The sequence below is a fragment of the Canis lupus genome, chromosome 4, assembly GCF_011100685.1.
Source record: "Canis lupus familiaris isolate Mischka breed German Shepherd chromosome 4, alternate assembly UU_Cfam_GSD_1.0, whole genome shotgun sequence".
NCBI lineage: Eukaryota > Metazoa > Chordata > Mammalia > Carnivora > Canidae > Canis > Canis lupus.
The window spans coordinates 28,967,813-28,986,763 of NC_049225.1; the positions used below are offsets into that span (position 1 = coordinate 28,967,813).

At 53.2% G+C, this 18,951-nt stretch overlaps 1 long non-coding RNA gene across 1 annotated transcript in view; it reads left to right on the plus strand.

Annotated features, from left to right (window-relative positions):
- LOC102154968 overlaps nt 1–18,951 on the plus strand; it is a 233,542-nt gene that overhangs the window by 166,772 nt on the left and 47,819 nt on the right. The window contains exon 6 of the long non-coding RNA XR_005358015.1: nt 17,501–17,552. This is a non-coding gene — a long non-coding RNA (uncharacterized LOC102154968). The remainder of the gene's footprint in view (nt 1–17,500; nt 17,553–18,951) is intronic.

Genomic DNA, 18,951 nt, shown 5'->3' on the forward strand with positions numbered 1-18,951 from the left:
GGTACTCTCTGGTGCCCTGAAAAATGTTTTAATTTCTTTTAAAATACAAGAGAAAAATAAACTTTGGGATTGAAGAAAATCCTTCAATATATTGGATTAATATGTTCATCTTCATACCAATGCAGTTGTAAAATGATGGTATACAAATTAAGTATATTAATATTAATTATATATATATATATTTATGGAGGAAGAGGCCCACGAAAGGAAAAAAATGCCTACCCGAGTTATGATGAAGTCATGATGCATTTGTGGGGCAGTGTCAGCGGATGGCAGACCTCGTATCCGTTTGCTGGGGCTGCTGTGACAAATGCCACTCCTCCCTGTGCCTTTACGTGGCCTTCCCTCTGTGCATGTCTGGGTCCTAATCTCTTCCTATAAAGTTGTACTGGATTAGGGCTCACCTTATTGCCCGTATTTTAACTTTGTTCAGTTTAGTTACCTCTTTAAGACCTTCTGTTAAGCACAGTCCCATTCTGTGGTACTGGGGATTAGGACCTGGACAGATGAATTGTGGGGGCATAACTTAGCCCTTAGATCTTCTCTCGTGAGTTCATGTTTTTCCTTGCAGCTGTCTTCCTTCTTTCACTCTCTCTCTCTTTCTTGTAGAACTTTCCCTGCTTGAGAGACACCTGCTCTCAGATAGGGAACCTTCCCAGCTCCCAGTTCTGTCTGTAGGGCCATGAGTTGGGATGCTCTCCAGCGCTGGGCTCTGGGCAGGTGGAAGCTGCTGGAAGGAATATAAAAGGCACTGGTGCCATAGGGTGGATTCTGGCACTGTTCCTTTTCTTTAGATGCCAGGGCTTGGTCAAACTATATTCAAGATGTGCAGCATTAGAATTCTGAGGTTATTGGGGATTGATTATGAATACGCAATATCCAGGCGTGTAGGATTCCTGTCCGCCAACAAGCCTCAGATGTCAGAGAGACCCTCCCCACCTGCTCCAGTGCTCTCCACCCCATCCCAGGCATCTTCAAATGTATGGGATAGACATGGGGTGGGCGTGTGGGTCTTTTGATATGAAAATGGCTCCATTTCCTTAGGATTGGTAATGTAGAGGATCCAAGCGGGTCACAAAGCCTCCTGAATGCTGGAAATCCTTGCTGTTTTATTAGGATTCTGTCAGGAAAAGAGGTCGAGTGACTCAGGGTGCGAGCCCTCCGCCACCTCTGTTTCAATGTCACTGGAGAGCTATTCTGCTGCCCTTGAAGATTAAAACTTACTTTCGAGTATGGATATCCATGTGAACTTTGAATATATGTACTTTATTTTAAATGGCTGCTCCTGAGATTAATCCCAACACGAGGAGGAGATGGAGCAAGGGGCAGGGCAGGAGAAGGCAGGGTGGGTTTATGAATTGGTTTATGAGTTGTTTTGCCCTCTGCTGTGCTGGCCTTACTTCCTCTGGGGTCTCTAATCCTAAGACACAAGTGTTAGTCTGTCGTAGAGATTTTGTCCCTTCGGATGTGCTCCTGCATCTTGGTGGGTCTGATGATTTTAATCCTAAATGTCACATTCAGGGACATGTGTTGCAATCACTCTAGAGCTAGAAACAAGCCACCTGGGCCAGGATGAGGCCTGATGGGCCAACCCAGAGAGCTGGTGGTACAGGAGGAAGGGGGTTGATGGGCTCCTCTCAATCACCACTTTCCACCTGGTCTTGACCAGCAGGAGAAGAGCCTGGGCTGGAGAGCTTGAGGTCTGGGTTCAGCCTCTCTTCTGAGACTCTTCACCTGTAGGCTTTGGGAGAGTCTCTTCCTTCTCTGGACTTCAGGCTCCCCATGTCCTGAATAAGGAAGTTGGACCAGATGAGTTCACTGGTGCCCACTAGGTACTAGCCCCAGGGGGAGGTGCTGAGGATGTACCAAGATGTGAAAACGAGCCCTCCAGCCTCTCAGAGGCAGGTAAGCTGCTGCAAGCCAGGCACATCACTTACTCAGTTTTTTTTTTCTCTCCCAGAAATATATTTGTTTTATTTTTTTCTCATTATGAAAGCAGTTCATGCTTATTATTTAAAAAATATATACAGAAACCTCAGCCAAGGAAAACAAAAGCAGAAATGATGCCCATAAATCTCACGCGCCCAGAGACAAGCACCGTTAGCACGATGGCATCTATTCTTCCAGACGGTTCCCTCTGACTGTGAATGGATATGCATACTTAAACATCGGCACACCCTAGGATTGTGCGCGGTTTGTCTTTCTCAGTTCTCACGACCACTGCGTGAGACGGTTAGTGTTATTTTCACCCTATGGATGGAAAAACAGAGACTCAAAGAAAGTAGGGTAGCTTGCCCACTGTGATGCAGTGCCGAGCCAGGCTGATAACCCATCCAAAGCTCCATCTCAGCACGGACACCCAGGGGGGAACCAGGCAGGCAAGCAAGGGATTGGGTGTTCCAGCGCCGATCACACCCAATGGGAACCAGACCCATGTGCTCACTTCAGGGCAGCTGATTGAGGGATCACGGAGAAGCTCACCTCAGGTGGTGTCCTTAGGCACATCATGGGCTGTGTCAGGTGGAGAAGTCACAGGAAAGTGCTCCCAGGTGGAGGGGAGAGAAGGAGCAAAGTCGAAAGAGCGCCCACAAAGTCCAGCTCCCGTCGGCAAGGGGAGGCAGCCCGGGCACCTGCTGTGCGTAGTGTGTGTGTTGGTGAGGTGCGGGGAGGGCAGGCAGGAGGGCCATGGGCATCACGCTAAGCAGTTCAGCTTTCTCCTTAAGATCATGGGCGCTATTGAGGTTCTTCATGGGATATGAAACTCTTTTAGGGTAACCCTTTGAGGGCCACGTGGAGGGTAGAACAGGACAAGGAGAGTCAGGAGTCATTCTTCTAACTGAGCTTTTGTCTGACCCCAGTTCATACCTCCAGAGAGAGTGGCAGAAAAAGAGAAATCCAGGTCCCAGGGGCCTTAGGAAGGTGGTTCATCCCATAAACACTCATCTCTAAAAACACACCTCACAAGCTAATGAGAAAGGACATGAAGTCCCAGATGCGTGTGAAGGGGCCGCCGATGAGCCCATTCCTTAGATGGAGTAAGGGGCTGGGGAATGAGGGGCTGATTTAATGGCAGGAATCCCTGCTGTGACTCATTTCCAAATCTCGGCTCGGCTGTCTACACCAACATCTGTTTGCTCCGTCTCCAACATGAGGTGAGGCCCCTTTGCTGCCTGGCACGGGACTGACATTGTTTAAGTTTTCACCTGGGTGGCTTTTGTCTGGGAGGATTGGGGTCTTGTACTCCGTTCAGTGGAGTCAAGCACCAGGTCCACTTTGACAGGGTCCCGTAGACGCTAGGAAGGGCTGAGAGAGGGGTAGATGGGGGGCTCACAGCGATCAGGAGCCTGGGCGACCCAGGGTGCCCGCACACCAAGAGCCCACGCTGCACATGTGACGGGTGTGCGCGGATGTCACCATGGAGTCAATGGATGGACAGACAGGTGGGGAAGTGGCCTGTCACTGGGTCTAGACTGAGTGGCCAGATGAGACAAGGAATGAGTGAAAAGGCTAGGGCATGCCACAGCAGTGCACACACAAACGATGAAAAGGTCATGCTTGCACACGTGTGAGTCCTTTGTGAGTTGGGCTGTCAGTGTGAAGCCGGCTTCAGGACGGGATCCTATATGCCTTTATTAGGGGAAGTGCCTGTGGAAGATAAAGACAGAGGGCAGGGCAGGCAGGGAGACCCCGTCAAGCTCAGGGCAGGTCTGAGACCCGAGGCAGGACAGAAGGAGGGAAGGACGGGGTGGTGGGGGGTGTGGGGGGGGAAGAACTCGACCACAGTGCTCTTCTGAGAAGGTCCGGACCAGGCTGCTGGAGAGCCCCTAACCCAACATTGCCCATTAGTGGAATCCTCCATCTGGCCCAGTTCTTCCCCCCTTCTCACAAGGTAGGAGTCACATGTGGCGAGAGCCCGAGGGAAGCAAGTGCAGCCTCCCGGGAACGTGGCACCTGCCAGTAGCTCTGCTCCCAGCAGACTCTCTGGAAGGGGCTATGGCTGGGGCCCCTGCAGGGCTGCTGGGGTGGCTGGGGGCTGGCCTCCGTGCGCTCCTCACTCTGAACCCAGGCTCTCTGTCCGAATGCTGCTGGTGGCTGGGACCCAGTTAACACTGGGCCTGGGGGTGGGGGGCTCGCACTGGCTGCAAAAGGCCCTAGTTCGGGAGAGATGCACACTGGCTCCCCTGGAAGCTGAGGGCCAAGGCCCGTCCTCTACCACAGGGGTCTCTAGCAAGGGAAAGTCACCTCCCGTCTAGAAGGAGGGGGGCCTGGAGTATTGGAACAGCGGAACAGCATTAACACCTGCCGTGGCCTGTGAGGGATGTGCAGGGGTGGGGCGGGAAGAGACAGTCAATGGGATGATTGAGGGAAGAAAGGAAGGGGAGAATGCGGGAGAGGCAGCCAAGGAGCAGAGGGGTGAATGCCGGGCGGGCGGGGTGGGTGCTGAGCGAGGGAAGGGGTGAGAGAGTAATGGAGCAGCGAGGGAGGAGTGAGGCCCGAGGCCTGAGGGCCGGGGGCACAGAAGGGGCGAGTGGGAATGAAGGAGCAAAGTGAGGAAGAAGCAGCAAAGGGGAGACGGCACAGGCCTCACTCGCTCTGGAAAGGCCACAAGCCTGCTGTCTCCCTTTGCTTCCCCTTGCCCCCTCTCATCAGGCTGCGTTTGTCCCCCAGGGACGGCCGGGTGGCCCGGGGGGCAGTGGCTGCAAAGGTGTGGTCTCCAGAGGCCACAGGGGGCACAGGGAAGGGACCGGCCCTTTCTTCCTGTTGGCAGCGGCCCTCAGTGCCGAAGCCTGCAGATCGCAGTTTGGGGCTGATGTCTGTGCCTACCTTTGCGGGGGGGGGGGGGGGGGGGGGTGGATCGAAGGCTGCCGGCCTCAGCCTGCTGTGACCGGCAGGAGGCCCCAGAAACACCCCCTCCCCACCAAGAGGTCCAGCATGCCCCAAATCCACTCACTGAAGATGGAGGTCTTTGCTTTAAGCCTCTAAGGTTCTTTTACAAGAAAGAAGCCTTCCGGACAACCCGGCTGCCGATCGCTGAAGGGCATGGTGGGGGCAGCTGGGGTGCGAGACCCAGTCCTCGCCGTTGAGGACAGCTGTCGGGGGGGGACCCGGGGCATGCCCACAGGACAGCTCTACAATGGCCTTGGGCAAGCTCCTTCCCCATCCTTGGGTCTCAATTTCCACTGCGAAGGGTTTGGCCAGGTCCTGTTTTGTCCTAGAGGGGACACAGGATCCTGGGTGATGACCGTGGTTCATCGGGTTGCTGGCTAGAGAGGAGCTGAGTTGCAGTGACCCTCGTCCCCGGTGACCGGGATGTGTCCTGCCTCTGAGGTGCGCCTGGCTGGTGATCTAAGCCAGGCCCCAGCTTGGGACGAACCGGCTGCTAAGCAGGGCCCGGCGGGGGGGCAGTGCCAGGGGCCGGCACAGAGCGGGCCCGAGGGTCTCTAGGCACCCCCACTTCCGAAGTGTGCCCAAAGATCGGACCTCGACGGAGGCTGCCCAAAGTGGGGAATCTGTTGGGTCAGAAGGCCCAGAGCTGCAGGTTCACGGCCTTTTCTGCAAACTTTTTATCGAAGTGTAATATGCTTACGGAGCAGGGCTCGGGTCGTAAGGGTCCAACGTGATGGAGTCTCCCCGAGAGTGAATACACCTGTATAGCTGGCACTGCGGTCAGGAAACGGGCTGCGCCCCACATCCCGGAAACCTGGGTGCCCGTGTGGCCAGCTTCTCTCTCTCAACAGAACGCCCAACAGTCGGGCTTCTCTCCTGCTTGTGGCCCCCATGCTCCGTTGTATGGCTCTGCCTTTGCCACCGTTGGCTGGCACTGGCACTTGGGGGTCGCCCCGTCGCCTGTAGGGCAATTCCCGGCTGCCCTGCGGTTGCATTCCACCTCTCCTGTCCTACCGAGTTCCCAGTAGCCTGAGCAGGGCCCACGACAGGTGGCAGGCCCTGCGAGGAGGAGGCCGAGGCTAAAGCCAAACCGGCACCACCTGTTGGAGGGGGGGGCAGTGAAGCGGAGGGCTGGGGGGTGGGGCGGAGACAAGGCGACCCCCTCGGGCTGCGAGCAGGCCAGCCTGGGCTCCTCTGCCAGCATGAAGCGGGATGGCCAGGGTCCCCGAGAGGGACTGTGATTATTCGGGGGGCGTCACTTGGATGTCAGATTTCTGGCCACCGCCAGAGGTGGGAGAGGATGAGTGGAGAGGAAGGCCACGCGGGCTGCGGAGGCCCTGAGTGTGCAGCTGGCTGCAGGGGCAGCGAGTCACTCAGATGGTTAGGACCTGTGCACGGACGGGACGGAAGGGGACGAGAAGAAAGAAGATGGGGGGGGGGGTAGCCATCTACAGAAAGGAAGGGGCTCTTGCCTGAGTATCTTCTGATAGGGTTCCCGGTCCTTCCCCTGAGCCCAGTACAGGCCCCAATGTTAACGCAGGCAGGTGACATCCCCCCTGGCCTGGATTGCCAGGACGGGCCCTCTGGGTGAGGCGGGGACAGTGTCCCTCCCCCTTGCCCGCCTGTCAGGGTCTCCTGTGACCTCCAGGTTCTGCTGGCAGCTGCGGGGTCTCGGCCTGGGGAAGGAAGCAGAGGTGAGTCCATTAGCTCGCTGCTGTTCTCCAGAGAGCACGCAGGGGGATTATCCGGCTGCTTTGCCGCCTCCCGACTTTCCAGGACCACCCCTCTGGGACTGGATCCAAGGAAGTGAGTGATACCATTATTAGACGTGAGGAGTCAGCAGTCCGTTACCTCTTCCTCCTCCTCCTCCTCCCTCACGGATCCGGCCTGGTGGGAAGGCAGTGGCCTGGGCCAGCGGGTCTGGCTTTCAGCCTGGGCCCGGCTTTTGCCCCACCTCCTCTGGGCTGCCTTCCCATCTGGGGACCGAGGGTGCCAGGGCCTTTTGGTCTGGTGGGGGGTCCTTCCAGGTTTGGCGTCCTCCAATGGTGACAGCGAGGGACAGCTCTGTCCCCGAATGGGCCGGCTGGAATTCCCCCGCAACCCACTCAGGAATCCCCTCTCCCTCCCTTGGCCCTTTTGGCAGGACGGGGAGGGAAAAGGGGCAGATAGGCCAAGGAGAGGGCAGAGGCGGAAGGTGTAGTCTCTGTGACCATGATGAGGACAGCAGCCACCACTAACCAAGGGCTCACTTAATCTGTACCAGACACGGCACGGAGGATTTTACCCTACAGAGCGCCTCGTCTAGTCCACAATATCGGGGCCCTGTGACCCCTTGGGGACAAAGCCCCGGGTCTCAGGGGGTCAGAGAGTGGAGTGAGGCTCCAGCGCCAGGCCCTGGGGACACAGGCTGCTGCTCCTCTGCAGGCCCCTCGGAGCGAGAAGATGTGGGGGAGAGTGCTGTGTGCTCCTGGCTGGTGCCTCGCAGATCCCCTTCTGGATCCGGTGTCTTCGGTGGTCACGGTAGGACGGTCCTGAGCCTTCACTAGGTTCAGTGGCTGGGAACGTCAGTCAAAAGCTCAGGCGTGCAAGAAATGGAATTTCCTCAAATTTCCCATGACAATTCGCTTTCTGTTTCTGATTCCCACCGCAACGAGGGGACGCGCGGTGGACCTGCGAGCTCATGTGGGTGTGGATGGGTGGGACCCCTGGCTGCTGGGACGTGCCCTTCGGGCAGCGTGGGGCTGAGATGCTGCTGCCCGGTTGGCAGGCCCCCTTTGGTGGGCAGCGTCCTCTGCTCCCTCCTCACGGGCCCTGGACCCCATAGAACCAATCCTGTGGCTCGTGCCACCCTCTGGGGCATGAAAACACCGTGAAGCTGCCTGAGTCTCCACGGCCTAGAAATACCCTGTAGACACTTATTCTCCAGAACCCCGCCTCCTCCCCAGCCATGGAGCCCAGGATTTTCTCTTCCCCATCTCAGGAATTTGGGCGTCTCGTGTAGGGTTCATCTTCTTGGGGCCTATGGACAACTCCCTTGATGGCCCTCCCTCTGATCCCCTCCTGTCCCCGTGCCCAAGGAGACCCCACCACGGGGGCACATGCTCTAACTCATGGCGCATCCTCCGTATCCTTCATCAGAGACCCTTGGGCCTCCTTGTTTCCAGATAGAGATGGCTCCTTGGGGTGCCACGCAGGAAAGAGGTGCCTAGCTTCTCAGTTTCCCACAGCTTTATCTCCTCCCCCAAGGCAGTTAGACTGAGCTCTAGGGCCTGGGTGAGAAAGGAGGTACTTAGAGAAAACTGTATGGGGACAGAGGCCAGAGCTTGAGGGACGGTCCATGCCAGGCCCCTGGAGACCAAGCCCCGCAACCGGGTGCTCTCTGCTCATCCCAGGCCATGCCCCCCACAGGGCCCCTCGGGGAGGGAGGGCTCAGACATGCTCCCAGGGAAACTCCGATCTGTTCTATTCCGGCAGGCCCTGCACACAGAAGGAGCTCCCCAGAAAGTCACCAGGACCCTTCCGGAGAGCACCACATCGGCTCTTGTGCCCTCAAATCTGCTACTAGTTTAACTGAAACCCTAAGGTCTCTCATTTCAGCGAGACTCCCCACAAATGCACACCCCATGGGTCAGCAAAAGGAAATCTGTTTCCAGGCAGGATCCAGAATCACAGCCTGCTGTAGACCCTCCCCGGCTGCTGTGTGGGACTTGGGAGTTGGGACTTGTGTCCACTTAGAGGCATCTCAGGGAAGGTTCATGGCGGCCTGGAGCAGCCGGCCTGACAATGGTTCTTGTACAGATGAGGAAACTGAGCTTCGCAGTGGTAGAGGAATTGGCTCAAGATCAGCCACTGAAAGGGAGAAAGCCGGCTCCGGTCTGTGTGTCCCCACGGTTTTCCACCGCACCTCGCTGTCTGTGAGCTTTTGTGTGGTTATTAAACACTGGCCGCCTTCTGGAGAATTCAGTGGCCCTCTGGTTGTGGAGAAGGGAGGGGACACTGGGTGGGATAGTGGGGAGGGGGCTTAAAGGGCAGAGGGTGAGCCCGTGCCTTCTTTCTGCCTCAGGACCCCACCTGACATCACCCCCCGAGTCTGTTCACTGCCCCAGGGTGGGTCGGGTGGGCACAGGATTGCCCGATTACGGCTGCCACTTAGGATGTGCAGGGCATTGTGTCGGGGAAGAGGCAGGTAAGACACAGTCCCGGCTCACCCCCTACCCCCACCCCACGAACCTGCCAGGGGTGCTGTGTGTCACCACACACCCTTCCTGGGGCTCTTCCAAAAGTGGGGTCCGTGACACTCCATGCCTGGGGACTGTTATGGGGACCAAAGATTCCCCCATCACAGAGCCTGGGAAATACTGACGCAGATCGGGTGAAGCTTGCTCCGTTATGCAGGAGCCTTGGGAACTTGGCTGCTCTCCTGCGGGGGCTGAGGCACCCAGGGACTCCCTGCTGCATTTACACCTAAGGGTCCCCTTCGCTCTGCAGAATGGGAGGCATTGCTTATCCTCAGCAGCACCCCTTCTGGGAAACGAGGCTCTGATATTAGATGGAAAGGATGCCTGGGAAGGATGAACAGGTCAAAGGACCGGAGGTGTTTAGGGAGATGGGCTCTTGGGCCGAGGGAGGCGGCTTCTGGGAAGGCTCTGGGAGTCCTGGTCTAAGAGGGAGGGCAGAAGAGGATTTGGAGGTAGGGACGCTGGTGAGAGGAGGGTCTTGCAGGAGAGCTGGAGCCGGCGCTGGGGGCGGGGGGCATACAAGGTGAGGGGGTTGGGCATGCACCCACCCAGTGCTGCTGAAGCTGCCCAGCAGACTTGAAAGGGACGTCCCACCCATCAGGGTGCAGCATGTGATCATGGCCGAGTGCATGGGCTTAGCCTCGGGGCCTCCTCTTAGAGACATTTTGCCCCCTGACCTCCTGTGGCCCTGAATTCAGAAATGAAGGCGAACACCCAGCCCAGAAGCTCTCTGCAAACCGTCAGGCTCTGGGCCTCCTCTTTGTAGTGGGTACTTCCCTCTCGGTCCTCCTTTCTGGTGGGCCAGTGGCATCTTCCTATTCTCTCCGATGTTCTAAGACCCCAAACAGCCTCTCCACTCGGCTCACAAGGCAGGAGAGAAGAAGAAGAAGAAGCCCATGTTTTGATCCAGAAAAACCCGGGTGCATGCAGCTGAGAAAGCAAAACTGTTCGTTAAAACCCATCTGGGATCTCGCCAACTGGGAGAAAGAGACTGGGGGCCAGGAGCCTCGCCAGGGGGAAGGAGAGACGTGGTAGTGGGTTATTTATAATCCACTTCTGGCACTGTCTGCAGGGCTCTCTCGGCTTGAGGAAACACTCGCATCCCCGAGACAGACATCTGATCATTATAATTTTGTGTTTGAAGACAGTTTTAGCCTCCTGCAGACACACATAAAATCTGCATCCGCTGCCCAGGATGGGGGACATAAAAGTTCTTTAAGAGGGTCGTAGACCTTCCTGGGACGGGATCCAGGCTGTCTGCAGCTTTGGCACAGGGTCAGCTCTGCTCACCCAGGTCCTGCCCTCACCCTTCTGCTCACTGTGCAGAGCCCACCCCATCCTTGAAGGCCCAGCCCCAGGGGGGCACATGCCGAGTCTTTCCTCCCTGACTCTCTTAGCATTTTCTCTCTGCCTTTTTATTTTTTTCCTCCTCCACAGTTGATTTAATTCACTTGATGTTATATTGTGCTGCCTCGGTCCCTAGCTGCCTCTTGTATATATAACCATATATTGAATGGGCTGAACTCGATGGGGTACGAACAGGAAATGGCTTTATTTTTCTCCCTTCGATGCTTTCAATCATGCCCGGCTGGATCTCCTTCCCCTCCCCTTGATGACATCGCAGGCACCTACAAGAGCTTCTCAACCATTTTCATGCACAGAACAAATTTTATTCTCAGATTTTAAAAAGGCCCATGCACAGCCTGTCCTCTGCATTGGTTTAGAGTGTCTCCCTCCCTGCCGTGTGGACCTCCACGTTGGTGCGTGGAGGCCTGCGGTGGCCTGGGGATGTGTTGTCCTCTGTTATGGGTTGAGTTGTGTCTCTGAAAAAAGAGAAGTTGAAGTCGTAACACCTGCTTCGTCAGCGTGTCACCTTATTTGAAAATAGTCTTTATAGAATTAATTGAGTTAGAATGCAGTCCTCAGGGTGGGCCCCAATCCAGTAGGACTAGTGTTCTTATGTAAAGGGGAAATTTGGACATGCAGAGGGGAGACACACAGGAGAAAATGGCCATGTGACTGGAGTGACCCATCCATCAGCCGAAGAAGGCCGAGGACCACCGGCCATCACCAGAAGCTGGAAGAGCAAGGCAAGGATCCTCCCCCAGAGCTGTTAAAGAGAGGTGTCCTCACTGACACCCCGGTCTTGGACTTCTAGTGTCCAGAAGTAGATGACAAGAAACTTCTTGGGGATGCCTGGGAGGCTCAGTGGTTTAGCATCTGCCTTTGGTCTAGGACATAATCCTGGAGTCCCGGGATCGAGTCCCACATTGGGCTCCCTGCATGGAGCCTGCTTCTCCCTCTGCCTGTGTCTCTGCTCTGCTCTCTCTCTCTCATGAATAAATTAAAAAAAAATCTAAAAAAAATAAATAAATAAAAGAAACTTCTGTCTACAAGCCACCCAGTTTGTGGGATTTTTGTCACAGCAGCCCTAGGAAACCAGTACATCCTCCTGTCTGCCCTTGGTTTCTTCAGGGGCCCCGAAAAATGATGGAGGATGGAAGAAAGGGGGCCCGATCTTTTTCAAATGCACAGTGCTGGCTGAATTTATTTATTTTGCCTCTGTGTGGGCAGGTGTGCCAGTGCTGGGTATTTTGTGGGGTATAGGTGTTACCTCAGTGGTCCTCTGTCATGTCTGGGCTGGGTCCCCAGCACGGCCCTAGAACCTGGTTACCCTCTCTGGCCTCCTCTTGGCCTTGGAGAAGCTCCCGTTTGCCTGTAGGTCCTGCGGCTGCCCTTGGCCTCCCCTTCCTCTGGTTAACCTCTCAGCCCGAGGTCTCCGAGTGGGACAATCTCTTGGAGATGCCGTCCTCTCTAACTCTGGGAACGGTGTGGGGGGAATCGTGTGATAAACTGAAATAGCTGTGCCTAGACGTGGGTTTGGGGTTTCTGCAGCTCAGTGAGCCTCCATCTGGGAAATGAGGCATAGGTGCCCCTTCTCTGCAGCCACCCTCATTTCTCTGGAGCCCCTGTAGCTTGCGGAGGTACAGTAGCTTGTGGAGGTGCAGAGAGCAGTGGGGTCCCAGCACTTTATGAGTGGGGAAGTCCCCTCATACCCTGACACCCACTCCCTTGGTTTGCTTTAAATGTGGGCTGAAGAGTGAGAAGAAAGAACACACAGTTCACAACACACCTCAGGTAGGGACTCTAGCACCCCTCATTTGGATTGTGGGGGGATTTGTCACCTGCTGCCCTTGGCTTTGGGGTTTCAGCTAAAGGACTCCCATTCCCATCCTGCTACATAGGAGAACAGTCCTATCTGTAGGGGATTAGCAACTGCCTGAGAACCTGCTGCCGCTGGGAGAGGAGGAGGTGGCCGGGTGGAGTGGCTATCAGTCCAGGCTCCAGGGCCCTGTGGACACAAGTTCGAGGCCCTGCTCAGCCACTTACTCAGCTGTAGGTGTTAAGTAAGTGACCCAGCCCTCCCAGGCCCCTACCTCTTCAGCTCTCAAGTACAGACGGAAGGTTAATGAGCAAGTACCTGCCGAGGAGTCAGGCACAGGGACCCCCAGCCATTGCCTGGGGGGAATGATGACAATATGCACCTGACTGTGGGCCTTCTCTTCCCGCAAAGTGCATGAATGCAAAGTTTGTCATATATGATTCTGGTTACGAACACCTGGGAGCTCAGTGGCTTATCACTGAATGAGCGTGAATTGCTTGAAACCGTTTAGCAAAGGAATAGCAGAAAGGGACTGCAAAGATATCGGTAGTCCATTAGGATCCTTTAGCCATCTGGGATGGTCACTAACTGGCTTAGCACTTTGCAAAGTTCAGCTCCCGACTCCTAGGGAGCAGTTTTGGCTCACATGCCCATCCCACAATGCTTTGGGCCAAATCCAACCTCACTCAGGACTTTTTAAATTAAAGTACCCTTGTGCATTTAGCAGTGAGCTATTGCGCAGCCTCAGTGATTCTTAAAATTGACTAATACATGCATTTTAAAGGGGAAAAAATTATTGCAGACCCCCGGTGTTGACTAAAATTATTTTGATCATATTGTTACTTAAATATATACAAACATAAAAGTAAGTATAAATTCCTTATGCTTCTAGCTCTTGCACCGCTATAAAACCAAAACACAATTACACATTAAATGCAAACAAAACTGCAAAACCATTAAAATTCAAATTAATGGCATTAATTTAATGTGACAGATGATGTTTTGCTGAAAGTAAAATAAGCAATGTTGGGTTTAATAATAAGAGGATGTATTCCCATTTTAAGTCCTGCTTCTTATCAACTAGATTGTTTTGATGTTTGGACATGCCAGGCCATCATTAGAGTTATTGTCAATATTATTAATATTTGAATATAAGAATATAAGAATTTTACCCATATTGTTATTTTTCATGTGTTAAAATGGACAAATCTGTAAACACAAACCTAAGATTTTGATGGGCCGGTCAGTTTTTAGAGCGCCCAAGTGTAATAACTTAAAAAGTCTAAAAAATACATCCCACCTCACAGGACAATTTCCGGTCGCACACCCTCGCTGGTAGTGCTGTCAAGCAAGTTGTTGCCACCACGACGGTATTCCCTCCAGCACCTGCTTGGAAAGTGGTGACTTCAGTCCTGTCCGCTTCGGCACAGAGCCGTGGCCTGCCAGTGTCCCCTGAAGTGTTTGATGACTCAATCCTCCCTCTACTTGTCTCTGTTTGAACAATTGCTAAACCGCTAAACCTGTGTTTGCACAGCAGCCCGGGAAGTCTTCTGGCCTTCATTTTGCAAAAACGTGATGGTAAACCCGAATGTAAATGCAAACTCTGAATTCCCGAGGCATTATTTGGTGATTCACATGATCACCCACACACAATCCTGATACAGTCTCGCTAATGGTTTTCAATTTTTGAGATGAAAACGTCAAATTTAGCAAGTTTCTGATATCACTCAAGGGACCGCTGATACTTTATCTGTGGATTTCACTTCAAAAATCCCCAGTATGTTAAGAAGAGCCCTGGTCTGGGAATCCAAGGCTAGATTTTGATTCTAAGTCATTGGTTGGCCTACTGTGTTCTGGGGGTATCCTCCTCATCCCCGGCTTCATCTGCACGTCATCACTGGTTGCGTTGCGTTCTAGTCCTTATCCCGCTGATTTCACCCAACCACTCCATGAGGCAAATATGACTCTCCTCAATGGACAGATGGGGGAAACTGAGACCCAGACACACAGCTAGTGAGTGAGGAGGTGGGATTACAAGGCAGGCTGTCTGACCCCACGGGCACCTCATGGCAGTGACTCACAAGATTGAGACTGCCCCTGGAGTACTTCCTGTCCCCTGAAGGACCCATGTCTTGGGACCCACACTTCCTCTACCTCCCCATTGTCCACACACGTACCTGGGAACAAAGCACAGTCTTGGAGAAAGTAGAACAGCTTTGATTCATCCCTACCATGCCCCCGGTGATCCATATCAGCCCTCTGCTCACCCCTGGACACCTTCTCACCCCCACTGAAATGACAAAGGAGAGTTTGATAACTCAAATCATATTTTATATGCACACATGCATATATGTATGTGTGTGTATATATACAAGTATAGATGTATATGTTTATATATATGTGTGTGTGTTGATCTTGATTAAAAAGAATGAAATTTTCTGAGATGGAAAAAGTGTTGGAAACACTGGGTTTGTGGTTGGCTTTTTGTAGCTGAGGCATAGCTCATCAGGGGAGAGTCTTGAGAGAACAGTTGTCTCCCTGGGCCCTTGCCCACTGACCTCTCCAATCCCTGGTGCAGGGAGAATGTAGCTGGGGTTCCTCCCTTTGGAAGCTGTAAAGACTCCTCATCTTATCTCAGAAACCCCTGCAGACACCATCACTCTTGAGATCCTCCCTCTTTCAGGCTTGACGTGTGTGTGTGTGTGTGTGTGTGTGTGTGTGTGTGTCTACAGCCTTGACAAATAGAGTGATGCTCAGGGCTGCCTGGCATTTTGATTCCAGTGGGAAATTCCAGTTCATACCTATGGAACTATGCCCTTGGATGTGTTCTACTCAAGTGCAAGGGAGCAATCTTTAGGGAGGATCCTCTCTAACAACCCATCCCTCCTACCCACGGATCTTGAGGTTTTAAAAGATTATTTCTTCTAGACAGAGTTTAAGTGATAATTCACTCTTTCATTTTTATGAAACAAAGACATTTACACTTGACCATCCAAGATTCTAATTGGCATGTGGCTCATGCTTATGAGACCCACAGAGTTGATAGAATAGCAGCTAAAACAAAGACATTTGACATTTTAGTTATTCATGCAGCCTTGCTCAGGGCACATGTACAATGATCATTAAGCTGTTTGAACTAGTGATATTTCAGCATTTGTGCACAGAATGTACTAGTACCCACCGTCCAACACTGCATCCCCGGAGAACTCCAGAACAAGCAGGTGAATGCAAGTCTTGCTATGCTTCTTTAAATGAAAGAAAACCCTTCTAGTTGCTAGGACTCCAGAGAGGGGGTAATGTCTTTACTTGAGGGGTTTCGCTCCATGAATCAAGCCAATTGGTCCTATGTAGACTAGTAGGTATTTTCATTAAAAAAAAAAAAAAAAAGTGGCTGAGTGGGTGAAAGGCAAAGACTAAACAGGCTATTCTAAGATGAAAATCTGAGGATGCAGTGTTCATGGGGACTTAGTCACACCTCATTCCATATCCAAAGCCCAGAGTATCTGGCCTGCCCAGGGCTCGTACCAGCTGTTCCTGGAGCAGAATGATAGGGACCTTGTGTCATTGGGCAGAGTCTTCAGGGGCCCGAGTTGTCAAGGACAACAGCCTGCTTTGGTCAGCATCCTGACCTGGTCCCAGCTCTCCCCGTCTGTGTGTTTTATACATCTGTGCTTACTCTGCTCTGAAGCTGGCCAGGCTTCCCGGAATCTCGACCTCCTGCCCTGTTCTTTGCCAGCGAGCCTGGATCTCTACTTTCCCCAACAGCTCTGCCATGAGCAGTCCTGGCCCAGCGTAGATGCGTAGTGGATATCTGTGAGCTCGTTCACTAAGCCCTCTCTGGCTCAGCTGCCCATTGCTCTGAGACGATGGTCCTTTGGTCTCAGTGGAAGTCCTCTCTGTAGAGTGCTGGGCTGCAAAAGTCACCTCCATCCAGGGAAGGTCCTGTCTACCTTTTCCTGTCTTTCTTTCTTTCCTCTACATGGCTTGTGCTTGTCTCCCAAGGAAATCTAGAAGACTGGACAGATCTCTAGATGCAATTACTCATTTGGTCTAGTCTTAGAATAACCCTTTTCCTGGCAATCTCAGCATGAGCCTCTCCACCAGCAGGAAGGGTGCTCATTAGAAACACAAATTCACTGTGGTCTCGAGGTACTGGTTGGACATGCTGTAAAGTCATGGATCAAGTGGTGCCTTTTGTCAAGGTAAGAGGGAGCAAGAATCTCTGCTGGAGGACGAGAGCAGCTACCCATGGCTTGGGCCACTTGTTTTTGAAGCAGAACGACAGGGACCTCTTATCTTCGGGCCTCCAGTATCCCTGCGCCTTGGGCATCAGGGGTCCTGAATTTTAAATAATAATGATGGAACCAAGCTGGAGGACTTTAAGAGTCTTTACTGATCATAGCTTCTGAAGTCTTCAGCCTATATGGCATCCGGTAGGAAGAAGGGGCTGGAGCCAAGAGTCAACTGTGTGGTCTGGCTGCCGATACCCTGCATGGTCTGGCTGGCTTATACTCTGGTGTCAGAGAGAAAGGCCTCATCACTCTGTCCAGGAGAATTTGTGGGTTGGTCTGGTTGGGAATGAGGGATGCAGGTTGGGTTCTGGTTGGGGGTGGGAGATGCAAGTGGTTTATCCTGCAAGATGGCTACAACGGTGTACTCATGACAGATGCCTGTGAGAGTGAGGGAAGGAGGCTGTCCAGAGCAGAGGAGAAGTTGATGCAGGTTGACAGTTTTGGTTGACGCTACAGAGCGCTAAGGTCAGATGCCCACCAGAGTCATCTGAGCGTGCTCAACTCAGTCACCTGAGTGGGCTCAACTTCTACCCCTTTCCTCTGTCAGACACTGGGTACAAGTCATCTGAGAAGGCTGTGACCTTGGATGAGGCAGCTCTCTGAGGCCCAGGCAGCCCTGGGAGGGCTGACAGTGCCTGGGACAAAGAGTCCTTCCTTGCAGGGAGATGTAAGCGGTACACCTCCATGTGTGACCAATGTTATCAAGAGACTGGAAACAAAGCCCTGATTCTAAAGAAAGAGGGGTACAAACCAGATGCCCTAAAGCAACTAGAAGGCCATGAATAGTGTCAACTTTCCAGGGAAGGTCATGAAGTAGCAAGGACTGAGCAGGGTTCCCGGCAGGCTGGATGGAATTTGGGGGTGGGACTGGGCAGGAGCAAAGGGAACTAACATTTATCGCTCTCTCTATGTTGTTGCAGAGCAAGGAACAAGACAGAGGCTGGGCAGAAGGCTTCATCTCTTGGGGCACAGGTGAGTCTAGACCCTTCTCTCTGGCTGGATTGGGGGTGGTTCAGACTCTTCCCAGCTACGAGGGGTTGAGATTTATCATAAGGATTCAAATGGGATAAAGTATGTGAAATGCTCAGTTCTCAGTATATATCTTGGCGCTGGTGGTTATAGCTGTCATCACTCCATCAGTGGAATGGGCTGGGCAGGGCAGGGATTGACACCTGGGGGTGGATTCAGTGAGGATGCTGATTGGACCCCACCGCCCTAGACATTTGGGGGAAGATGCACCCTGCGTGTGGAGCAGAGATAGCCTGTGACCTTACTTCCAGTGGTAAGAAGGCCTTCGACTCCCTCTTCCCCTCACCCTTCCTTCCTATTGTCAAGCATTCACTCATTTATTATTCAACAAGAAATATGTGCCGGTAACTATTCTGAGCAAAGGCGACCAGCAGTGACAAAATAGACTTGCCTCCACAGGGCTTCTATTTGAATAGGGGAGAAAGACAGACAACAAAGCCCACAGGATGTGAGCTGGTGCTAAATGCCAGGAGGGGAAAGCAAGAGGAGAAGGGGACTAGGGAATATTGTGTGGGGGCCTGGTTTGCAGCTTCATCCAGCGTGACAGGGAAGGACAGCAGGAGAAGATATTCAAACAGCAACCGAGGCAGGACTCTGTAGATGTTTGGGGAAAAGCCATCTAGACAGATGGAAGGACTGGTGTGGCGGCCCTGGCTTGGGAAAGCTTCTGGCATGTCCATGTCCTGGGAACGGGATGGGGAGTGAGCCAGGCAAGTGGTGGTGGTGGTGGGGCTTTAGCTATAGGTCTCAGGGAGTTGGGAGTTGGGGGGAACTACTGGGGGGTCTGAGCGGAAGAATCACAGCATCTGACTTCTGTTCTAAAATGATCCTCTGTCTTAGGATGAAGGATGGACTGAGGGCCAGAAATGGGAGTGGGGAGATGAAGCAGGTGGGACCTCTGAAAGTGACCTTGTGACCCTGGAAGTGACCCTGGAAGTGGCGGTGGGAGTGTGGGAAAAGTAGTGGAGACAGGAAGACTCCAGGGCTCAGATCCCACAGGATCCACGTGGAGCCCACAGGCTGTGCGCTTTGAGAGAACCAGAGGAATCAGGGTGGTTCTAGCATCTTCTGAGGAGTTCCTTTGGACCTGTTAAATATGAAGTGTCGTTGAGGCACTCGATTGCACCCCAGAACCTGGAGTTTGAGGGAGAGGCCTTGATTGGTGAAAAAATGTCTGAGCCCTGGCAGCACGTATGGCACTCATGACATGAGAATGGAGCGGGTCCTCATGGGCTGTGCTCTTCAGAGTGGTGACCGCCGGCCACGTCTGGCTACTGAGCACCTAAAATGTGGCTGGTCCCAACGGAGATGTGCCACAGGGTCACATACAGACTAGATTTTG